This window comes from Ranitomeya variabilis, chromosome 1, assembly GCF_051348905.1.
Source record: "Ranitomeya variabilis isolate aRanVar5 chromosome 1, aRanVar5.hap1, whole genome shotgun sequence".
Classification (NCBI taxonomy): Eukaryota; Metazoa; Chordata; class Amphibia; order Anura; family Dendrobatidae; genus Ranitomeya; species Ranitomeya variabilis.
The window spans coordinates 215,208,669-215,231,783 of record NC_135232.1 but is presented as its reverse complement, the minus strand read 5'-3'; positions in this window follow the sequence as shown (position 1 = coordinate 215,231,783).

Here is a 23,115-nt window from a genome sequence, read left to right as displayed (position 1 = left end):
TCACTACAGTTAATAACGCAGAGCCGTGAAAATAAAAAATTATTTTTTTTCCACGAAAATTATCTTTAACACCCAGTTTTGTATTTTCCAAGGGTAACAGGAGAAATTGGTCCCCAAACATTGTTGTCCAATTTTTGCTGAGTATGCTGAAACCCTATATGTGGGGGGGAACTACCGTTTGGGTGCATGGCAGAGCTTGGAAGGGAAGGAGCGCCATTTGGAATGCAGACTTAGATGGATTGGTCTGCAGGCGTCACGTTGCATTTGCAGAGCCCCTGATGTACCTAAACAGTAGAACCCCCCCACAAGTGACCCCATATTGGAACCTAGACCCCCAAGGAACTTATCTAGATGTGTTGTGAGAACTTTGAACCCCCAAGTATTTTACTACAGTTTAAAACGCAGAGCCGTGAAAATAAAAATAATTTTTGTCCGACAAAAATGTTTTTTTAGCCCCCCCAAATGTTTATTTTCCCAAGGGTAACAAGAGAAATTGGACCCCAGAAGTTGTTTTTCAATTTGTCCTGAGTACGCTCATACCCCATATGTTGGGGTAAACCCCTGTTTGGGCTCACGGGAGAGCTCGGAAGGGAAGGAGCACTGTTTTAGTTTTTCAACGCAGAATTGGCTGGAATTGAGATCGGACACCATGTCGCGTTTGGCGAGCTCTGATGTGCCTAAACAATGGAATCCCCCAATTCTAACTGAAACCCTAACCCAAAAACCCCCCTAATCCCTACCACAGCCCTAACCCCAACCCTAACCACACCGCTAACTCCAACACACCCCTTACCCTAATCCCAACCATAACCCTAACCCCAATCCCAACTGTAAATGTAATCCAAACCCTAACCCATGCCCCAACCCTAACCATAGCCCCAACCCTAACCCTAACCCTAGCCCCAACCCTAGCCCCAACCCTAGCCCCAGCTCTAACCCTAACCCTAGCCCTAACCCTAGCCCTAACCCTAGCCCTAACTCTAACCCTAACCCTAACCCTAGCCCTAACCCTAATGGGAAAATGGAAATAAATACATTTTTTTATTTTTTTTATTCTTCCCTAACTAAGGGGGTGATGAAGGGGGTTTAATTTACTTTTATAGCGGATTTTTATGATTGGCAGCTGTCACACACTAAAAGACGCTTTTTATTGTATAAAATATTTTTTGGCGTTACCACATTTTGAGAGCTATAATTTTTCCATATTTTGGTTCACAGAGTCAAGTGAGGTCTTGTTTTTTGCTGGACGAGTTGATATTTTTATTGGTAATATTTTTGGGCACATGACATTTTTTGATTGCTTTTTATTCCGATTTTTGTGAGGCAGTATGACCAAAAACCAGCTATTCATGAATTTCTTTTGGGGGGGGGGGGGGCGTTTATACCTTTCCGCGTTTGGTAAAATAGATAAAGCAGTTTTATTCTTCGGGTCAGTACGATTACAGCGATACCTCATTTAGATTTTTTTTATGTTTTGCTACTTTTATACGATAAAAACTATTTTATAGAAAAAATAATTATTTTTGCATCGCTTAATTCTGAGGACTATAACTTTTTTATTTTGTCACTGATGATGCTGTATGGCGGCTCGTTTTTTGCGGGACAAGATGCCGTTTTCAGTTCTACCATGGATATTTATATCTGTCTTTTTGATCGCGTGTTATTCCACTTTTTGTTCGGCAGTATGTTAATAAAGGGTTGCTTTTTGCCTCGTTTTTTTAATTTTTTTTTACGGTGTGCACTGAAGAGGTTAACTAGTGGGACAGTTTTACAGGTCGGGTTGTTACGGACGCGGCGATACTAAATATGTGTACTTTTATTGTTTTTTTTTTTAATTTAGATAAAGGAATGTATTTATTGGAACTATATATATATATATATATATATATATATATATATATATATATATATATATATATATATATATATATTTATTTAGAATTTTTATTTTTTATTTTTTTTACACATTTTTTTTTTTTTTTTACCTTTTTCCTTTGCCCCTGGGGGGGACATCACAGTAAAGAGACTGATCTGACGTTCACAGCAGGGAGGCTTCCCGGCACCTGCTCTGAGCAGGCGCTTGGAAGTCACCTCCCTGCAGGACCCGGATGCAGCCCCACGGCCATTTTGGATCCGGAGCCTGCAGGGAGAAGAGGGTAGGAGACCCTCAGAGCAACGCGATCACATCATGCTGCTTCGAGGGTCTCAGGGAAGCACGCAGGGAGCCCCCTCCCTGCGCGATGCTTCCCTATACCGCCCGAACACTGCTATCATGTTTGATCGCAGTGTGTCGGGGGTTAATGTGCCGGGGGCGGTCCGTGACCACTCCTGGCACACAGTGCCGGATGTCAGCTGCGATAGTTAGCTGATACCCGGCCGCGATCGTCCGCGCTCCCCCCGAGAGCGTGGCCGATCGCTATGACGTACTATTCCATCGGTGGGCTTATGGGCCCACCCCACCTCGACGGGATAGTACGTCTAATGTCAGAAACGTGTTAACTAATTGGCTACTCTGTATCTGTAGTTGTTGGCACAAAAGACGATGGATGAAAACCGAGCAGAGGTCAGTGGCCAAACTGTGGTACTAGGCCCAAAAAGATTTACTGGGTTAGATACAGTAAAAATTTAGATACACAGGCGGTGTAGTTAGCTTCACAGGTGGGCAACTCCGCCGAAGTGCAGACACTGCTCCTAGGCCCAAAACAATTTACTGGGTTAGATGCAGTAAAAATTTAGATATACAGGCGGTGTAGTTAGCTTCACAGGTGGGCTACTCCGCTGGCGTGCAGACACTGCTCCCAGGCCCAAAACAATTTACTGGGTTAGATGCAGTAAAAATTTAGATACACAGGCGGTGTAGCTAGCTTCACAAGCGGGCTACTCCGCTGACGTGCAGACACTGCTACTAAGCCCAAAAAGATTTACTGGGCTAGATGCAGTAAAAATTTAGATACACAGGCGGTGTAGTTAGCTTCACAGGCGGGCAACTCCGCTGATGTGCAGACACTGCTACTAAGCCCAAAAAGATTTACTGGTTTAGATGCAGTTAAAATTTAGATACACAGGCGGTGTAGCTAGCTTCACAGGCGGGCTACTCTGCTGATGTGTAGACACTGCTCCTAGGCCCAAAACTATTTACTGGGTTAGATGCAGTAAAAATTTAGATACACAGGCGGTGTAGTTAGCTTCACAGGCGGGCTACTCCGCTGACGTGCAGACACCTAATTCTGCATTCAGGACCTGAAAATTACGTCACGGCTTGCTGTGATTGGTCGCATCGCGGTCACATGGGCGGCACGCAACAAATCACAAGCCGTGACGTAATTTTAAAATGCGCGCGTTTCCTGCCTCCCGTGACGTCACGGCTTGTGATTGGTCGTGTCGCCCATGTGACCGCGACGCGACCAATCACAAGCCGGAACGTAATTTTAAAATCCTGAATGCCTAGAATTAGGCATTGAGGACCTGAAAATTACGTCACGGCTTGCTGTGATTGGTCGCGTCGCGGCCACATGGGCGGCACATGACCAATCACAAGCCGTGACGTCACGGAAGGAAGTAAACGCGCGCATTTTAAGCAAAGAACGCTGCCGGTTCCCTCGGTGGGGTCCAGGCTGCGTCGGAGAGGTGAGTATAGCAATATTTTTTATTTTAATTCTTTATTTTACACATTAATATGGATCCCAGGGCCTGAAGGAGAGTTTCCTCTCCTTCAGACCCTGGGAACCATCAGGGATACAGTCCGATACTTGAGTCCCATTGACTTGTATTGGTATCGGGTATCGGTATCGGATTAGATCCGATACTTTGCCGGTATCGGCCGATACTTTCCGATACCGATACTTTCAAGTATCGGACGGTATCGCTCAACACTGCTCCTAGGTCCAAAACAATTTACTGGGTTAGATGCAGTAAAAATTTAGATACACAGGCGGTGTAGTTAGCTTCAGAGGTGGGCTACTCCGCTAATGTGCAGACACTGCTCCTAGGCCCAAAACAATTTACTGGGTTAGATGCAGTAAAAATTTAGATACACAGGCGGTGTAGTTAGCTTCACAGGTGGGCTTCTCCGCTGACGTGCAGACACTGCTCCTAGGCACAAAACAATTTACTGGGTTAGATGCAGTAAATAGATACAGGCGGTGTAGCTAGCTTCACAGGTGGGCTACTCAGATGACTATCAGACAATGCTACTTGCCCAAAAGGATTGGCTGAGCTAGATTACACCAAATGCTGTGACTAAAGCCCCCGTCTCACATAGCGAGATCGCTAGCGAGATCGCTGCTGAGTCACTAGTTTTGTGACGCAACAGCGACCTCAGTAGCGATCTCGCTATGTGTGACACGTACCAGCGATCAGGCCCCTGCTGCGAGATCGCTGGTCGTGTCGGAATGGCCTGGACCTTTTTTTGGTCGTTGAGGTCCCGCTGACATCGCTGAATCGGTGTGTGTGACACCGATCCAGCGATGTCTTCACTGGTAACCAGGGTAAACATCGGGTTACTAAGCGCAGGGCCGCGCTTAGTAACCCGATGTTTACCCTGGTTACCAGCGTAAATGTAAAAAAAACCAAACAGTACATACTCACCATCTGTTGCCCGTCAGGTCCCTTGGCATCTGCTTCCTGCTCTGACTGAGCCGCCGTAAAGTGAGAGCACAGCAGTGACGTCACCGCTGTGCTCTGCTCTCACTGTACGGCGGCTCAGTCAGAGCAGGAAGCAGACGCCAAGGGACCTGATGGGCAACAGATGGTGAGTATGTAGTGTTTGTTTTTTTGGTAACCAGGGTAAACATCGGGTTACTAAGCGCGGCCCTGCGCTTAGTAACCCGATGTTTACCCTGGTTACCTGGGTGCTGCAGGGGGACTTCGGCATCGTTGAAGACAGTTTCAACGATGCCGAAGTCGTTCCCCTGATCGTTGGTCGCTGGAGAGAGCTGTCTGTGTGACAGCTCCCCAGCGACCACACAGCGACCACACAGCGACGCTGCAGCGATCAGCATCGTTGTCTGTATCGCTGCAGCGTCGCTGTGTGAGACGGGGCCTTTACACTTGCACAGCACTGGCACAGACTTGCCTGGCAAAAAGTGCTATGAACTGCTGTAACCTACCCTGAAAAGGGTTGATATTACAACTAGTCCTGACTCCCTAAACCTATCTCTCAGAAAATTTGCTCACCAAAAAGGACTCTTTGTCTGTATAGCGCCCACAGCAGCAGCGGTGCCGTCTAACACTAAGCTGCAGCAGTGAGAAATGGTGGCGACGGGGCAAATGGCTGGTTCTCATAGGGCAAGGACTTGTGACATACACAGCCAATGACACATGCCCTTGCTTGTGTGCATCATATGCACATTGCTCTGTGTGTGTGTGCACTGCTGATAGGCTGAGAGACTGCACCGCCCCACTGTAAATGCGGTGAAAAAAAAAAAAAAGGCGATCGGCATTATTTCAGCACAGATCTATCCCCCCCCCCGCCCACTATACAGGTCCTTCTCAAAAAATTAGCATATAGTGTTAAATTTCATTATTTACCATAATGTAATGATTACAATTAAACTTTCATATATTATAGATTCATTATCCACCAACTGAAATTTGTCAGGTCTTTTATTGTTTTAATACTGATGATTTTGGCATACAACTCCTGATAACCCAAAAAACCTGTCTCAATAAATTAGCATATTTCACCCGTCCAATCAAATAAAAGTGTTTTTTAATAACAAACAAAAAAACCATCAAATAATAATGTTCAGTTATGCACTCAATACTTGGTCGGGAATCCTTTGGCAGAAATGACTGCTTCAATGCGGCGTGGCATGGAGGCAATCAGCCTGTGACACTGCTGAGATGTTATGGAGGACCAGGATGCTTCAATAGCGGCCTTAAGCTCATCCAGAGTGTTGGGTCTTGCGTCTCTCAACTTTCTCTTCACAATATCCCACAGATTCTCTATGGGGTTCAGGTCAGGAGAGTTGGCAGGCCAATTGAGCACAGTAATACCATGGTCAGTAAACCATTTACCAGTGGTTTTGGCACTGTGAGCAGGTGCCAGGTCGTGCTGAAAAATGAAATCTTCATCTCCATAAAGCATTTCAGCCGATGGAAGCATGAAGTGCTCCAAAATCTCCTGATAGCTAGCTGCATTGACCCTGCCCTTGATGAAACACAGTGGACCAACACCAGCAGCTGACATGGCACCCCACACCATTACTGACTGTGGGTACTTGACACTGGACTTCAGGCATTTTGGCATTTCCTTCTCCCCAGTCTTCCTCCAGACTCTGGCACCTTGATTTCCGAATGACATGCAAAATTTGCTTTCATCAGAAAAAAGTACTTGGGACCACTTAGCAACAGTCCAGTGCTGCTTTTAAGTGGCTTTACCTGGGGAATGCGGCACCTGTAGCCCATTTCCTGCCCACGCCTGTGCACGGTGGCTCTGGATGTTTCCACACCAGACTCAGTCCACTGCTTCCTCAGGTTCCCCAAGGTCTGGAATCGGTCCTTCTCCACAATCTTCCTCAGGGTCCGGTCACCTCTTCTCATTGTACAGCGTTTTCTGCCACATTGTTTCCTTCCAACAGACTTACCATTGAGGTGCCTTGATACAGCACTCTGGGAACAGCCTGTTTGTTGAGAAATTTCTTTCTGGGTCTTACCCTCTTGCTTGAGGGTGTCAATGATGGCCTTCTTGACATCTGTCAGGTCGCTAGTCTTACCCATGATGGGGGTTTTGAGTAATGAACCAGGCAGGGAGTTTTTAAAAGCCTCAGGTATCTTTTGCATGTGTTTAGAGTTAATTAGTTGATTCAGAAGATTAGGGTAATAGGTCGTTTAGAGAACCTTTTCTTGATATGCTAATTTATTGAGACAGGTTTTTTGGGTTATCAGGAGTTGTATGCCAAAATCATCAGTATTAAAACAATAAAAGACCTGACAAATTTCAGTTGGTGGATAATGAATCTATAATATATGAAAGTTTAATTGTAATCATTACATTATGGTAAATAATGAAATTTAACACTATATGCTAATTTTTTGAGAAGGACCTGTACACTGAAACAGTCTATTAACAATGATAAACAGTTTTAATGTGCAAATCAAGTTAGGCTTTTGGTGAATGAACAGTTATCGAACAGAAACTCGAACAGCCGAATTTTAGGCAAATTGTTCGAGTTCGATGAACGACTCGAACACCGCCCAAAACAGCTCGAATTTGAAATTGGCGAACAGTTTGACTCGAACACCGCTCATCTCTAATAGCAACCACATGGTCAGTCACCACTAGTTGTACATCTCTTTATTGTAATACATGAATTTACACAGGTATATCTGGAAAAATCATAGAGCAAGTGCCTAAATGCAGCAAATGAACCTATCGAATTAGAATATTTCATGATATGCTTCTCACGAATTGCCAGCAATGGCTATTTTACACATATTTTATACAATGAATAAGTTCATTTTGCCACCTTGTTTTTTTTATTTTCTCTTCAACTAATAGATGTGTTCCCCAAATATCCAGGGGCTGGTGAATGAAATCACCTCAAGATTTTAGTTTTTCATTTTTAACTTACTTTTTCAATAGTTTGTTTTGATGGATGACTTTTAATAGATAGTAGAAATGCGTGTTCCTCATATAACCCTGAGACAGAAGCAGGTTGTCTATGAATTATTTAGCACTAGGGATGGGTGAACCCAAACTGTAAAGGGTTCCATGGGAAACCCCTGTTACAGTTCGGGTCCAGTTCGGGGCTGTAAAAAAAAGCAGAAAATTAATAATAAACATTGTAATTATACTTACCTGTCCATCGACGTGTCCTCCCTTCCCACTGTCTCCCGGCCGCACCTGCTTCCAGGGCCGACATTACCTTCTGCCGGTATTCACTACACTCGGCACGGCAGTCTTCGGCCTTTTCTGGCAGTGTTGGTGTGGTGACGTCACATTGCCGAAGACTGCCGAGTGCAGTGACTACTGCCGGGAGTTAATGAGCGACCCCGGAAGCAGATGCGGCCGAGAGACAGCGGGACGGGAGGATGCGTTGCTGGACAGGTAAGTATAATTATAATGTTTATTATTCATTTTCTGCCTTTTTTTACAGCTCCCCCTCCCCATCCCATGTATGTAAAGTCCAAGTTCGGGGTTCGGACGCAAGTTCGTGTCATCTCTGGCCCCGAACTCGAACTTTACAAAAAACTAGGGCGAACCCGCCGATCCCGAACTTTGGGGGGTTCGTCCATCACTACTTAGCACCAGTTTCCCAGGGAAACTTATAGTAGACCCTGTGAGAGGTGGTGGGGCTTCCAGCCACTCTCCAGTCCACGGGGTACGCATTGTTAATGATCATGGCAAAACTCCCCAGCAATTAGATAGCACTGATAGCCAAAGTTATGCTATGGGAATTAAAAAACTCCTGAATATAGCTTTAATAAATGAAGAACAAAGGCTACAGTAGATTCAATTTTTTCTCTTCTGAGACCTCCAAAAACCCTTCACTAGTTATTAGCATTATGTCACAGGGATCTTTATGGATGTGTAAAGCATCAAGGCGAAAGAGATGAAAACAGAAATCACTGTAATGAATACTGATTGCGAGAGTCCTAACATATTCAGACAAATGAAGATGTTAGGCCCCAATAAAACATCTTTGAAATGCTCTTTGATAGAAAAATTAGCAGACTCACTATATGGCTGACTAAATGTGCTTCCTACATGGCCTTCAAAAGTGCCATAAGGTTTTTTTTATTCTACATATCATGGCCACGTTTACTTTCCTGGGTCATATTATCAATAAAGACTAATAGTGTTCTGTGGTGGCTTGGTCCCATGTGTGTAGCTATAGCAGGTGCTAAGGGTTCTAAAGGTCAGTAGCATTTTCAATCTGCTCTTTAAAGGGAATCTGTCCCTAGGTTTTTACCACCTAATTTGAGAGCAGCGTGATGAAGGGGCAGATACCCGGATTCCAGTGATGTATATGGAGCGCCCCCAGACGCAGGGCCGCGGGGTACTCGGTACCGGGCCTCTCAGTCTCGGTCCTGGGGTTGTCACGGTGGGTAGACTCGGTCCGTGACCCTGCTAAGGGGCGTCCAATGAAAGGTGTGTTGAGGGTGCATAGTGCAGGTCACGATGAATAACGAGGACACAGGGTTCCAGTCTCTTTACCTCTTTACTGAAGGCTTCAGGATCCGCAATCCAGAGCACTGCTAACAGGGCTTGCTGAGACCGGCCGGTCCGAAGGCACATCCAGAGTTCCCTTTGCAGGTGGAAATCAGTGCCTACCTTCTAGCGCCTGTGTGTTGTAGTACCTCCCTGCTGAGCACCACGGGATAGTCCTCACAACTGTTGTGTCTGTTTCTGATGTTCTTTCTCACAACTTGTATCTGTTCTGATGTTCTTCTCTGTCCCCCAGATGATATGGCTAGGACGCACCCGTATGACGGGTAGGCCTGGAGTTCTTCCGGGACCCTAGCGTCGCCCCTCTCCCACAATTGCCCCCTATGTCTGCTTAGGTGATTTAGGTGAGACAGCCAACCTAAAGTCAACTGCCCTGCCGCTGTTTGAAGTAATGCTTGGAGCCCAATACTTCCTTGGCGTTCCGGCCACCGGCTACACGCCTCAGTAGGATGTTGCCACGATCTTAAGGCACGACTCCTACTGGTTTATCTCCTTTTTGCTGCAATCTCGTTTCTCACTTCTCCACAATAAACCTCGCTTCTTATCCTTCCTTAAGATACCGCCGCAATCAGGTGCAGGCGCGGTTCCGTAATGTTCTGTCCTTTTCGCTAGGCCTCTGTCAGGATCCCACCCCTGACAGGGACCCCCCTGAATCTTCCCCTGCAACACCCTCTGCCACAGGATGTTGCCTGGATCCAACCCAGTCAGCTTCTGGCTAACTTCCTATCCAGCCCCCAGTTTTACCAGATTGTGAGGAGTGGCCTAATACATAGAACCCTTTGCTCCCCCTGGTGGCCAGAGTGTGAAGTGTAATGTGTGACTGTGATACCTGGTCAGGTGAACTCCTTTAGTGCCATCAGACGTACCATCACTCCCCTTAGTGGCGGAGCGTCAGTACTGCAACGACCAGGACTCTGGGGCGCTGCATATAACTTACTGGTACCACTTGCTGTAGATTTGATAAAATCACTATTTTATCAATAGGAGATTATTACTAGATGACTAGTAAACCTGTTGTCATGTAGTCCTCCATAATTCATGAATGCTATATAACTCCCACAACCACCACTGATTACCAGCTTTGGGCCTATGCAGTGTACATAGAAATCTGTCAATCAGTGGTAAGGATGGGCTTCATGATCCGGGGCGGGGTTTGTTTCTTGTTGTTTTCTCCCTGGTCTGGTCATGCAGGGGTTAACCTTCTCTGCCTCATTTTGGGTTCGGTGTGGCTATTTCATTCTGCTGTGGCCTGCACACCAATGTCAGTAATAGTTCATGCTCCCAGGCTAGAGCAGCTGACCCCTTGATTCTGTGTTTTTGTCCTCTGCCCATTTACTCTGTTCCCGTAACTTCCCTTTCCTGCCTCCCACTTGTCTTAGTGTTCGCTCCCTGTGCTTGAACCTATTGGTATGAGACTGGGCTTGTCCTCTGACCTGCTTGACTGTCTCTTATCCCTGTTATCTCTGCTCCCATCTGGCTCTGGCTTCTGGCTTGTATTTGACCACGTGTATTGCTGTGACCTCTGGTTCTTCTTGTCCTGACTGTTTCTGACTCGGCCCATCTGGCCACTCTTTTGCCACTTGGTGGCGCTTTGCTGCTGCTCAGTGCTGTTACGCTGTGCCTGTAACCTCTCTTCCCTCACCAGCATCCCCTGGTGGAGGTTGCACTATACTGCACTGCAGCAGCATTACAATAGGGTTATACAGAGCTCAGAATTCAGAGAACTGATAGATATGCAGCAGATAAAATAATGATTTTATCAAAATGAGAGGAAGCAGCTCAGTAAGTGATCCATAATTGGAATCAGAGTCTCGGCTCTACACCATGCAGCTCTCAGATGAGGTAGCAAAAACCTAGTGACAGATTCTCTTTAAGGTCTGTTGACACCTATGATCCATTCCTAAATGGCTGTTTATTTACAAATTGTTATTCTGCAGCCAGACAATTGTATTGTGGCACAGTTGGAGTCTGTCACTGACTTTTGCTGTGTTAATGTTCCTGATTCTCTGCCTCAGAAACTGAATGGAAATGTTCAGCTGCATTCCACTCTATCCCCCTCTTTATGTTCAATTGCATTCCACTCTACTCCTCTCCTTCATAGCATGGGACAATAATGCACATTAATCATGTAAAATATTCAAGCAAATGGGACAAATACGCTGAGACAGTCATTATACCAAGGCTTCTGCTTTCCTTACCGAAGAGACTGCAGCAGAAACACTAAACAGTTTTTATAAAATGGACTATTGAACCAATACATCAAGATGTTTTTGCCAGAATTCAGATATTAAACACCTTGAAATGTCATAAAATAGTCACTTTTGAAATGTGGGTGGAGCTGGGGTGGGACATGGCAAAACCAAACACTCCAGACTAATTCATGATAATTTGCACCACTAAAGTGGGATAAATTGCGCTAGAAATGTACTCAAGTCCTTGAGTAGAGTAACAATTCAGGAGATGTACACAGGCTTAGACTGGCCCAGCAGGGCATAATGACCACAATCGGGCCAGGCCAGGGGTATAGGGCACCTGGCTGGAGCCACCTCTAGCTTCAACTGAATGTAAATCTTCAGATACATTTACAGTTGATAAGAGCAGAGAACTACCAGCTCCCAGCCTCGGAATAGCCGCACATGCTACCAGCCTCTGATAGCTCTGACGTCACTGTATTGTGCCTCTTGCAAAGTACAATGGGGCAGGAAGAGTGAGCCTATAGTTGTAGAATAGGGGATAGGAGAATAGAATAGGGATTATTTTTTTATAATTTCCTAAAATGCTACAGAGGGGGACATTATACAAAATGGGGGCCAAGAATGGGTCATTACACAAAATAGGGACCAGTGTGAGAAACATTATACAAAATAGGGACCCGAGAAGTATGGTGAGAGGAGGACATTGTATTAAATAGGGTCCCCAAAGGGGGACATTTTACTATCTGAGGGCCAAAAATTGTCACATTATTCTTGGAGGCCAGAGAGGAGGTTATTATACTATATGGGGCTAGAGAGAGATGCAGCGCCCCAGAGTCCTGGTCGTTGCAGTACTGATGCTCTGCCGCTATGGGGGGCTATGGTACGTCTGATGGCACTGAAGGAGTTCATCTGACCAGGTATCACAGACACCAATACATTTCACAGTCTGGCCTCCAGGGGGAGCTAAGGGCACTATGCATTAGGCCACTCCTCACAGTCTGGTAAAACTGGGGGTTGGATAGGAAGTTAGATCAGAAAGCTGACTGGGAATCGAACAGGCAACACCCTGTGGCAGGGGGTGTTGCGGGGAGAGACTCAGAGGGGTCCCTGCCAGGGGTGGGATCCTGACAGAGGCCTAGCGAACAGAGAGAATGTTACGGGACCGCGCCTGCACCTGATAGCGGCGGTACCCTAAGAAAGGACAAGAAGCGAGGTATATTGTGCTGAGTGAGAAACGAGATCAACGCAACAAGGAGAAATACCAGTGGGAGTCGTGCTGTAAGATCGAGGCAACATCCTACTGAGGCGTGTAGCCGGTGGCCGGAACGCCGAGGAAGTATCAGGCTCCAAGCAATACTTCAAACCTATGGCAGGACAGTCAGCTATAGGCGGGCTGTCTCACACCAATCACCTATGAAGACATGGGGGGCACACTAGGAGAAGGGCGACACTAGGGTCCAGGAAGAGCTCCGAGCCTACCCGTCATACGGGTGCGTCCTAGCCATATCATCTGGGGGACGAAGAAGAACATCAGAATCCAGTTGTGAGGGAACACAAGAAACAGACACAACAGTTGTGGGGACTATCCCGTAAGCACAGCAGGGGAGGACCACAACACACAAGCGCTAGAAGGTAGGCACAGATTTCCACCTGCAAAGGGAACTCTGGAGGTGCCATCGGACCGGCCAGACTTGCGCAGCCTGGTTGACCGTATTCCGGACTGAGGATCCTGAAGCCTTCAGTAAAGAGGTAAAGAGACTGCAACCTGGTGTCCTCGTTATTTACTGTGACCGGCACTGCACCGCACTACCACCACCATCCACACCCTATTATTTGGGCGCCCCTCAGCAGGGTCACGGACCGGGCCTAGCCACCGTGACAACCCCCAGAGCAGAGACTCAGAGGCCCGGTGCCGGGTACCCCTCGGCCCTGCGGCAGTGGGGGCGCTGCAAAACTTGGCGTCACGAACAGGATCTACTTAAGCCTGAAGAATCAGGTCATGTGTGCCTTGGAACTGTGATTTATTGTGCTTGAACTGTGACTTATTGCAAAGACTGTGCATTGCCGATTCCCGCCAAAGCCGCCGCCATTACAGCGCCACGAGGAGCGCAGGAGAAGAAGAAGGGCGTGGAAGTGGGCGTGAACAAGCTGAAGAGCGCAAAAGACAATGGCCGCCCAGTCTAAATATTTCGGCCCCTTGAGGACGTGTCTGTCAGCAGCCGAGATCCGCCTCCTGATCCTCAATGGTGGGCAGAGGCAAAGAAAACGAAACCGCCCACGAAGGAGAGAGCGGGAAAAGGACGAGGAAGAAGAAGTCAGCGACATGGATGACGCCATGGCGAGCTGCCCAGAACCGGAGCGTGGGGTCGGAGCAGAGGACTCCCCCAGCTACCCGGAGGGAAACCGTGACCAGGCCTCCACCGTTGATACTGACTTCCTGCAGGCCGGAGTGGATGAGCTCAGCGACCAACTCCTGCGGACGCAGCTGAGCACTGAGGCCGGGTGGAAGAAGACCTTCATCGGGAGCCTCACCAGACGTCTGTCGGCAGCCTCGTCTGGTCCGGAGCAAGAAAGAAGTTCCAGCGCTCCGAAGCCAGAAAGCAAGGCCCTGCCGGAAAGCGAGATGCTGCCAACGGAGATGACAACGCCGCAGCGCAAGGCCCTGCAACCATCGTTCCAGATCCCAGCGGAGACGGAGCAGATCGGCACCAGAGGGACCGCATCTGAAGCAGGTATGAAGAACGACCCTGCCTCGCCAGCAGAGGACTTGCTGATAGGCCCCGTTGCGGTACCCCCTCTCCCTGGGACCTATGGACTCCGGCGCTTTACACGCTGGGATCGGGCCACGGGTATGGAGCACTTCTTAAAGGCCCCAATCTCGCCGATCACCTTGCCGAGCGAGGTCTATGCGGAGCTACGTCCGCCAGAGCGAGAGTAAACCTCAATGCCATGGATATGTAAATAGTTAACTGTTTGTTTCCCTGCTCTTTGCTGCTTTAAACCCGACTAGGGTTATTCTTAAAGGGATCCCTTTGTTTACCCGGGATCCCTTCTTCTGCTTTTTGTTTTTGTTTTCTGTTTTATCATTGTTGAAAGAACTGCTGGATCATGGACACTGCATGATTACAAACTCCTTGTAAATAGTTTGCACCTTCTTAAGGGTGCCCTCTACTGGTTTTATAAAAGAAAGGACTCTTTGCGAAGACACTGGTCTTGGAATCAGCACTGGAGTCCTTACTGCGAACAGACTTGCAGCTTGAGAAGTTGCACTACCTCATAGAGACTTGGTCCCCTCTTAAAGGGGATGTTCACATATTGCACTTATGAACAGTGTTGCCTTAGGATGGTTAAATGGCAATAATGTCTTGAAAGAAGAAGTTAAATGTAGCTAACTAGTTGATTGTGAGAAATGTTTAATGATGTTGATAGAAGAATGAGGACAGAAAGTGAACCCGTACGGGGTTAGTCAGTGAGTCCTCCTAGGAGCCATACAGAGCTGGCTCAGTAATCCTGAACTGAAAGATGGATGATAAGTTCTATACCGTGTATAGTAGTAGAAAGGCAGTAGGCCCGGGCGGAAAGGGGCGGTCCTGTAACAGAAAGGAGAGGCAGTAGGCCTGGAGCGGATAGGACAGGCGGTCCTGCAGATGTAAAGAAGGAGAATGCAGAAAAGTTGATTAGCCTTATAATGTTTTATAAGAAGGTCTTTAGTGGATTCAGCGTGTACGTCCTTAAAGGCAATGTTAAATTATTGTTCAGAAATTTGCACTAAGTAGAATACCCGGTTGGGTAAGACAAGTTATTTATAGTAAGTTATTCACAGTATTTAACCATGTTTGTAACGTTCAAGTGTCCTCACCTCCCATAAAGGGAAGCTCTGTTCAAGTATACTTATTGTTATCTGCATTTTCAAAATTGTATGTCTTTTTGCTGACATGTATTGTTGTTTTCTTCCCAGTCCAGGAGTACTGGATTTAATCGGGGGGGAGTGCAGCGCCCCAGAGTCCTGGTCGTTGCAGTACTGATGCTCTGCCACTATGGGGGGCTATGGTACGTCTGATGGCACTGAAGGAGTTCATCTGACCAGGTATCACAGACACCAATACATTTCACAGTCTGGCCTCCAGGGGGAGCTAAGGGCACTATGCATTAGGCCACTCCTCACAGTCTGGTAAAACTGGGGGTTGGATAGGAAGTTAGATCAGAAAGCTGACTGGGAATCGAACAGGCAACACCCTGTGGCAGGGGGTGTTGCGGGGAGAGACTCAGAGGGGTCCCTGCCAGGGGTGGGATCCTGACAGAGGCCTAGCGAACAGAGAGAACGTTACGGGACCGCGCCTGCACCTGATCGCGGCGGTACCCTAAGAAAGGACAAGAAGCGAGGTATATTGTGCTGAGTGAGAAACGAGATCAACGCAACAAGGAGAAATACCAGTGGGAGTCGTGCTGTAAGATCGAGGCAACATCCTACTGAGGCGCGTAGCCGGTGGCCGGAACGCCGAGGAAGTATCAGGCTCCAAGCAATACTTCAAACCTACGGCAGGACAGTCAGCTATAGGCGGGTCACACTAGGAGAAGGGCGACACTAGGGTCCAGGAAGAGCTCCGAGCCTACCCGTCATACGGGTGCGTCCTAGCCATATCATCTGGGGGACGAAGAAGAACATCAGAATCCAGTTGTGAGGGAACACGAGAAACAGACACAACAGTTGTGGGGACTATCCCGTAAGCACAGCAGGGGAGGACCACAACACACAAGCGCTAGAAGGTAGGCACAGATTTCCACCTGCAAAGGGAACTCTGGAGGTGCCATCGGACCGGCCGGACTTGCGCAGCCTGGTTGACCGTATTCCGGACTGAGGATCCTGAAGCCTTCAGTAAAGAGGTAAAGAGACTGCAACCTGGTGTCCTCGTTATTTACTGTGACCGGCACTGCACCGCACTACCACCACCATCCACACCCTATTATTTGGGCGCCCCTCAGCAGGGTCACGGACTGGGCCTAGCCACCGTGACAACCCCCAGAGCAGAGACTCAGAGGCCCAGTGCCGGGTACCCCTCGGCCCTGCGGCAGTGGGGGCGCTGCAGAGACATTATACAAAATAAGGTCCAGAGAAAGGGACATTAAACTAAATGGGGACCAATTCATGCAAAAAGTACTACATGGGGCCAAAGAGGTAGATATTCTTCTACATGGAGGACAGAAAGGGGAACATTATAGTACATGGGGCCCATAGAAGAGGTTGATTATACTATATGTAATCCAGAAAGGGTGACAACCCCAATTGTGGGGCTTCATGGTCACACATCAGTGTACGCCAGTGATAGACTTCATCTCCAAGGACAGACTTAGTTGAAATCCTGCTGAACACAGTCTTGCGTTACTGCTTTAGAGATCCCCCCCATTTGGATTACTATTTACCTCACTCTTGTGATCTACTTTGCATTTGTGGATGGACGTATTTGGCTTCCTGTCTATCAAGCCTCTATTGTTTTACATCGGCAGTCTGTCCAGATTTATTCACCACACTTTGACATTTTGATACCCCCATATGAAAGGAGCCAGGTTTCACCAATAATACAGATAAACGCAGCTGTCCAACGGCCGTTTTGTGTGATTAGCACTTCTACGGGTCCAGGACTGGACCCGTAGAAGTGCTAATCGCACGAAACGGCCGTCGTCCCTCTGCACTCCCCGTACCCTCCGCACTTTCCAAGATGTGTTTGTATTAATCTGCACATGGATTAAACACTTTGGATCAGCAAACTGGTGAGTGCCGCTATTTTCTAAAAACTAACTCTGTGAAATGTCATATTGCAACACTTGAGCATAGCTGAGCACCATAAATCCAGTTGCTCCACGCTGACTGCACCCATATGGAGTATTGTGATTGAAAGTTTTCGTGCTGTGATTCATGCGCACCTAGTGCCATTCCCTTTCTGAAGATTATGTTTCTCTGCTCCACTGTAGAGTTTAAATGTATCGGCGGGCTGTACACACCACACCCATACAGTTAAAAGTGATGGTCGCAGCAAGTGAGGGGCACAGGGTGACCACCCCTCTCCCTGGTAGCTACGCTACTGGATTTTACACATCCTGAGAATAAGACTTATTTTACTTGTTTTTAATTGATGAGAAAAATTAAGTTCAGATTTCAGTTTCTACACAAGCCACTGAACGCTCACAATAGGCCAGCACTTGTTTTATAGAGGTCTTTTCAACTTTTGCTCCATGGACATCTCATCATCATCAGTGGACCCCATTACAATGAAAGAGCTAAAATCTGTTTTGACACTAAAGCCCTCTATACACATTAGAATAACGTTGCGCAAACCGGACAGAAAATTGTTGGGAAGTTAAGGAACTAGCATGTCCGGTTTCGGACCAGTGGTCTATTGTTGCTCCCTGAGATAAGCTGCCACCAGAGCATGTCCATATCACTGTCTCTAGGCATCAGTAGGTTATTTCTTTACTTAATTTTATGAATATAGGCACCTGATGTAAATCAAATCTTGGTTCTGAGTTAAAATACCTCAGGATGGATGGCTGCTTCCATAATCTTCTACAGACAATAGAAAAAAATTACTATAAAATAGAAACCGATTTGATAAAAAAGTGGTAAAAAAGTGTCAACTTTATTGAGAATATGTAGAGTAAGATAAAAAATATATACTATTGCACAAGTCGCCTCACTGACCTGAGTAGACCTGTGCATGCATATTACAACAGTGAGGATGGAAGCATACTGGAAGTGCAAACACTATTCACATAACCCTAGTTATAGGGAGGGACCTATGTTAAGGCAAAGTAAATGTTCAAGTATAAATGCATAGCATAAATATATGCATAGATATCACAGTTAGAAAGGTTAGAGAATAGCAGACTGTTACAAAGAAAGGTTTGTGTCCATCAAGCCAACATGCATTTCACCCTGCTTCGTCTTTCACGGTCTTGCAAAGGGTTTATGATTCAATGGTTTATCTTTGAAGTTTAGTCCCAGTTACTGTATCTGTAATCCTGTTCTGAGGACTTTTTTTTCATGAATTTTATTAGTATCGATCTTTTCATATGGGTCGTATGGATCTGTCTTCATCACTCTGGGCTCCAGAGCTGAGGTGCAGCTTGAACCCCTGCATCTACTTTAGTTACTCCCTTGTAAATAGTATATTTCTGTAAGCGGGTGACTTGGTACGTCATGTACCTCCCCGCCTTTGGACTCTTATACATATCAACATATGTCCTGTTATGCTTAGGGCACTTCACAATAATATAATTACAAATCCCATATAGAATGCATACAGGACAAGGAAGAGATCCCAACTGTTATGATAAAAAGCACATTTTATTGATCATACTTAAAAACCATATATGAAAAGCAATTATAAAAAAGCAAAATGCCGGCGGCGGACACCCCCTCATCCCAGCCTGTAATGGTAAGCGGTATATCCGCTTTGTAAGACGCACCCCCATTTCCCCCCCCAAATTTGGGGGAAATAACGTGCGTCTTACAAAGCAAAAAATACGGTATATTCATACTAATAAAGCTCCCATATTATATACAGTCATTATATCAGTAAATGCGGAGCCATGTAGTAACAATAATTATCGATATTGTTACTACATGGCTTTGGTAATTTACAGCATTTATTGTATCCTATATGACCCCTTTTGGAGCTCATATTTACAGTAGTGTGCTCTAGTGTCCTCTATGCGGCATTTTGCTTTTTTTATCATTGTTTTTTATATATGGTTTTTAAGTATGATCAATAAAATTTGCTTTTTATCATAACGGTTGGGATCTCTTCTTTGTCCTGTATGCATTCTATATGGGATTCATTATTATACTCTTATACATGTGTCTAATGCGGCACTCTGATGTTTTAGGGTACCGTCACACAGTCACACTTTGATCGCTACGACGGTACGATCCGTGGCGTTCCAGCGATATCCATACGATATCGCTGTGTCTGACACGCAGCAGCGATCAGGGACCCTGCTGAGAATCGTACGTCGTAGCAGATCGTATGGAACTTTCTTTCGTCGCTGGATCTCCCGCTGACATCGCTGGATCGTTGTGTGTGACAGCGATCCAGCGATGTGTTCGCTTGTAACCAGGGTAAACATCGGGTAACTAAGCGCAGGGCCGCGCTTAGTAACCCGATGTTTACCGTGGTTACCAGCGTAAAAGTAAAAAAAAAAAAACAGTACATACTCACATTCCGGTGTCTGTCCTCCGGCGTCTCAGCTTCTCTGCACTGTGAGCGCCTGCCGGCCGGAAAGCAAGCACAGCGGTGACGTCTGACGTCACCGCTCTGCTTTCCGGCCGCTGTGCTTACACAGTGGAGAGAAGCAGAACGCCGGGGGACAGACACCGGAATGTGAGTATGTACTGTTTGTTTTTTTTACGTTTACGCTGGTAACCAGGGTAAACATCGGGTTACTAAGCGCGGCCCTGCGCTTAGTAACCCGATGTTTACCCTGGTTACCCGGGGACTTCGGCATCGCTCCAGCGGCGTGATTGCAACGTGTGACTGCAGTCTACGACGCTGGAGCGATAATCATACGATCGCTGCGACGTCACGGATCGTGCCGTCGTAGCGATCAAAATGGCACTGTGTGACAGTACCCTTAGCAATGCTAATGTAATGTGTGGTTTCCTGCTGTTTATTAATGTGCACTGTAATGTATTTGTCATGTACTGTAATGTGTTGTATTGTGCTTCAGTTTAGAGATACATTAGTATAAGGGAATAAGAATAGAGGGGGCACAGTAGAAATGGAGCAAAGGATAGATAAGAGTGTTAGTTAGTTACAGGCAGCACAGAGGGATGCCTGTAAAATACAGGATCTATGCAGCTGGCAGAATGGAGCTGCTATGGCTGGAGGGAGTCCCAGAATAGGGACCAGTGTGGCTGGCCACCAATGACCAGGGGTCAACTCAAGGAGGATTCGGGGTTTATGACCGGGGCAAGTGGAGCTGAGAGAGCTATCCTAGCACCTCTTCCTAAGGAAGCCGGACCTTGGACATGAGTAGAACTGGTGGGCCAGAGCACGTGTGGAACAACGTAAGTGCAGGAAATGGAAGAGTTTGTCAGGAAGTATCAGGTCTGTCGGAAGGACAGGGAGAATGAGGAGATGCCACTCTGTGTGAACTGTGCTGCGGATTTGATGGATGCTTTGCTGTTTATTAAAGTTCAACTGTTGGAAAAAGACCTCTTCTCTGAAGTGATTTGCAGAGCCTACATGATAGCAGCCAAAAGGAATTTGACAGAGGTTGAGAGTGGGCTGTAGTGCATGCTACACATGCTGTACAAGGAACTGTATTTGACTTTTCATGAGCAAGGTGCCACGATGCTCACTGACTTGCTTAGTTGACTCGCCCATGGCTGCCACCCCGTGCCACCTTGTTACATTTCATCAAAGATTATTCGATTATTCTAATAATCAAAATAATAGTCTATCTTATTGTATTTCAGTGTACCCTTACAGTGTGTTTAAGAAATGATTGCTGTCCAAACATCACCAAGATGAGGCTATGTTTAAACTTCCATTTTAATAACTAGGTTAGACTATTTTGTTTTTAGTAACAGACAAATAAAATAGTGTCAAAAATAGATCACTATCATAACTAATGGAAAGGAAGCAGAGGTTCTCTGTTGATTATTAGGGTATGTGCACACGTTGCGAATTTTGCTTCGGATCTGCAGCAGTTTTCCCTGAGTTTACAGTACCATCTAAACCTATGGAAAACAAAATCCGCAGTGCACATGCTGCGGAAGAAACCGTGCGGAAACGTAGCGTTGTTTATTCTGCAGCATGTTAATTCTTTGTGCGGATTCCGCAGCGGTTTATACCTACTCCATAATAGGAATCCGCAGGTGTAAAACCGCAGGTGGAATCCGCACAAAATCCGCAAACAAATCGCAGTAAATCCGTGGTAATTCCGCAGGAAATCCGCAGTGTGGATTACCTGCGGATTTACCAAAATCAGACTGGAAAAATCCGCACCATTTTCTGCAACGTGTGCATGTGGCCTAATAGGGTCTTGCTGGTTTCCATCATGTGTACTTTTTTAGAATAAAAGAAAAAACACAGCATGCAGAACTCTGTCTTCTGGTCTGAAAACTGATACATAACCGAAACTAGCCAGACCCCATAATAATCAGCAATACCAAATATGTGTCGTTTTTTAGTTTATTTTTTTTTTACATACATATGTAGTCAGTATATTTACTGATTTTTTTCTCAATTTTTCTTGTTCTTTACTTTCTGGTTTACAAAAAAAATAGCTTTCAAATTTGTTAACTTTAAAAAAATGTTTGTTTTTTTTACTTAGTCCCTTTATGGGACTTTAACTTTTATCACTCTGATCGCTGGTGTTATGCATTGCAATGCATTATGCCTGTCAGTGCTGCACTGATAGAGGCATCTTAGACCATGAAGCTGGCAATAACGAGGGTCATCATAGCGACATCAGGTTGCCATGGCAACTGTCAGGCTTTTACTTTCTAAATTCTGCGATTGATATTGATGGTGGCATTTAAGGGGTTAAATGGCGCCTGGCAGTGCAGGCACCACTCCTCGCAGTGGCAGCTGTGTCTTGGCTATAAGATATGCCAAGCTCCCGGAAGCCTTTGCATGGGCACAGCTCCTGTGCTCCACGTGATCGACATGAAGTACCCATACGTCAAAAGTGAGGAACCACTATCTATCCAACCAACCATGATGTATGGGTATGTCAAAGGTTGTGAACAGGTTAAAGTGGCGTTAGCAATTTGTACACTTATGGCATATTCACAGGAAATGTATAGCAACTATTGGGACCCAAATCTATCTAACACCTAACTTCTGCTTTCAGTGGAGAGATGGTCAGAATTCCCATACAACTGAATGGGAAATCCAGCCACCTCTTCACTGACAGAGGCCTTGTTTCCGAGATATATTTGCGTCCCATTGGTGACATCTGTATCTGGCAATGTGGCTCTGTCAGGGTTTACAACATACATTTTTTGGTGCCACCATAGTAGAAGAGTAAGTCTAGATGCTATGGTGTTTTTCTTAAATACAGTCTTTTTATAACTATTATCCTTTAAAAAAAAATTGATGGCCTAATTTTAGCACAGGCCATCAAAATGCATTCAGTGGGTGTTTAACACCTAGGACCAAACAATCAGCAGCACAAGAAGCTGTATAAAAAAATACAACCAAAACTTCAGGGAGAGCTAAGGAGGACCCTTCCTTCTGCTGATGTAGGGTCGGTCCCGCATTCATCACAAATTAATGGCCTATCAAAGAGATTTTTGTCCTAGAACATCCGGTTAATATTTAGTATACTTATCAGAAATTAATTAAAAGCATTACTTACATATCAAAACCAAAACTTTTGTTAAAGTTGCAGGACTTTTCAGTATAGGGAAAATCCTGTTATTATAATCATTTTCTAGACAAAACTCAGCTCAGTAATAGATTAAATGTGAAGAATGTGCCATCTAATTTACTGCGTTATGCTTGTGTTGAAGCTTTGTAATTTATTTTAAGTCTTATACAATTCCTACTAGAGTTTTCAACAAGAAAGAAACGGCAATACGTATTGTGTTATAAACTCTTAAGAGAAGCCTTTGTTTGAGATTCCAATGCAAAAATATGTTCAATATCTTTCTTTATCACAAATAACCAATTTTCCTTTTGCTTTCCAACTACTCTGGTAAAATTACATTTTCAAGAGAGATAACAATTTCATTTATATCAG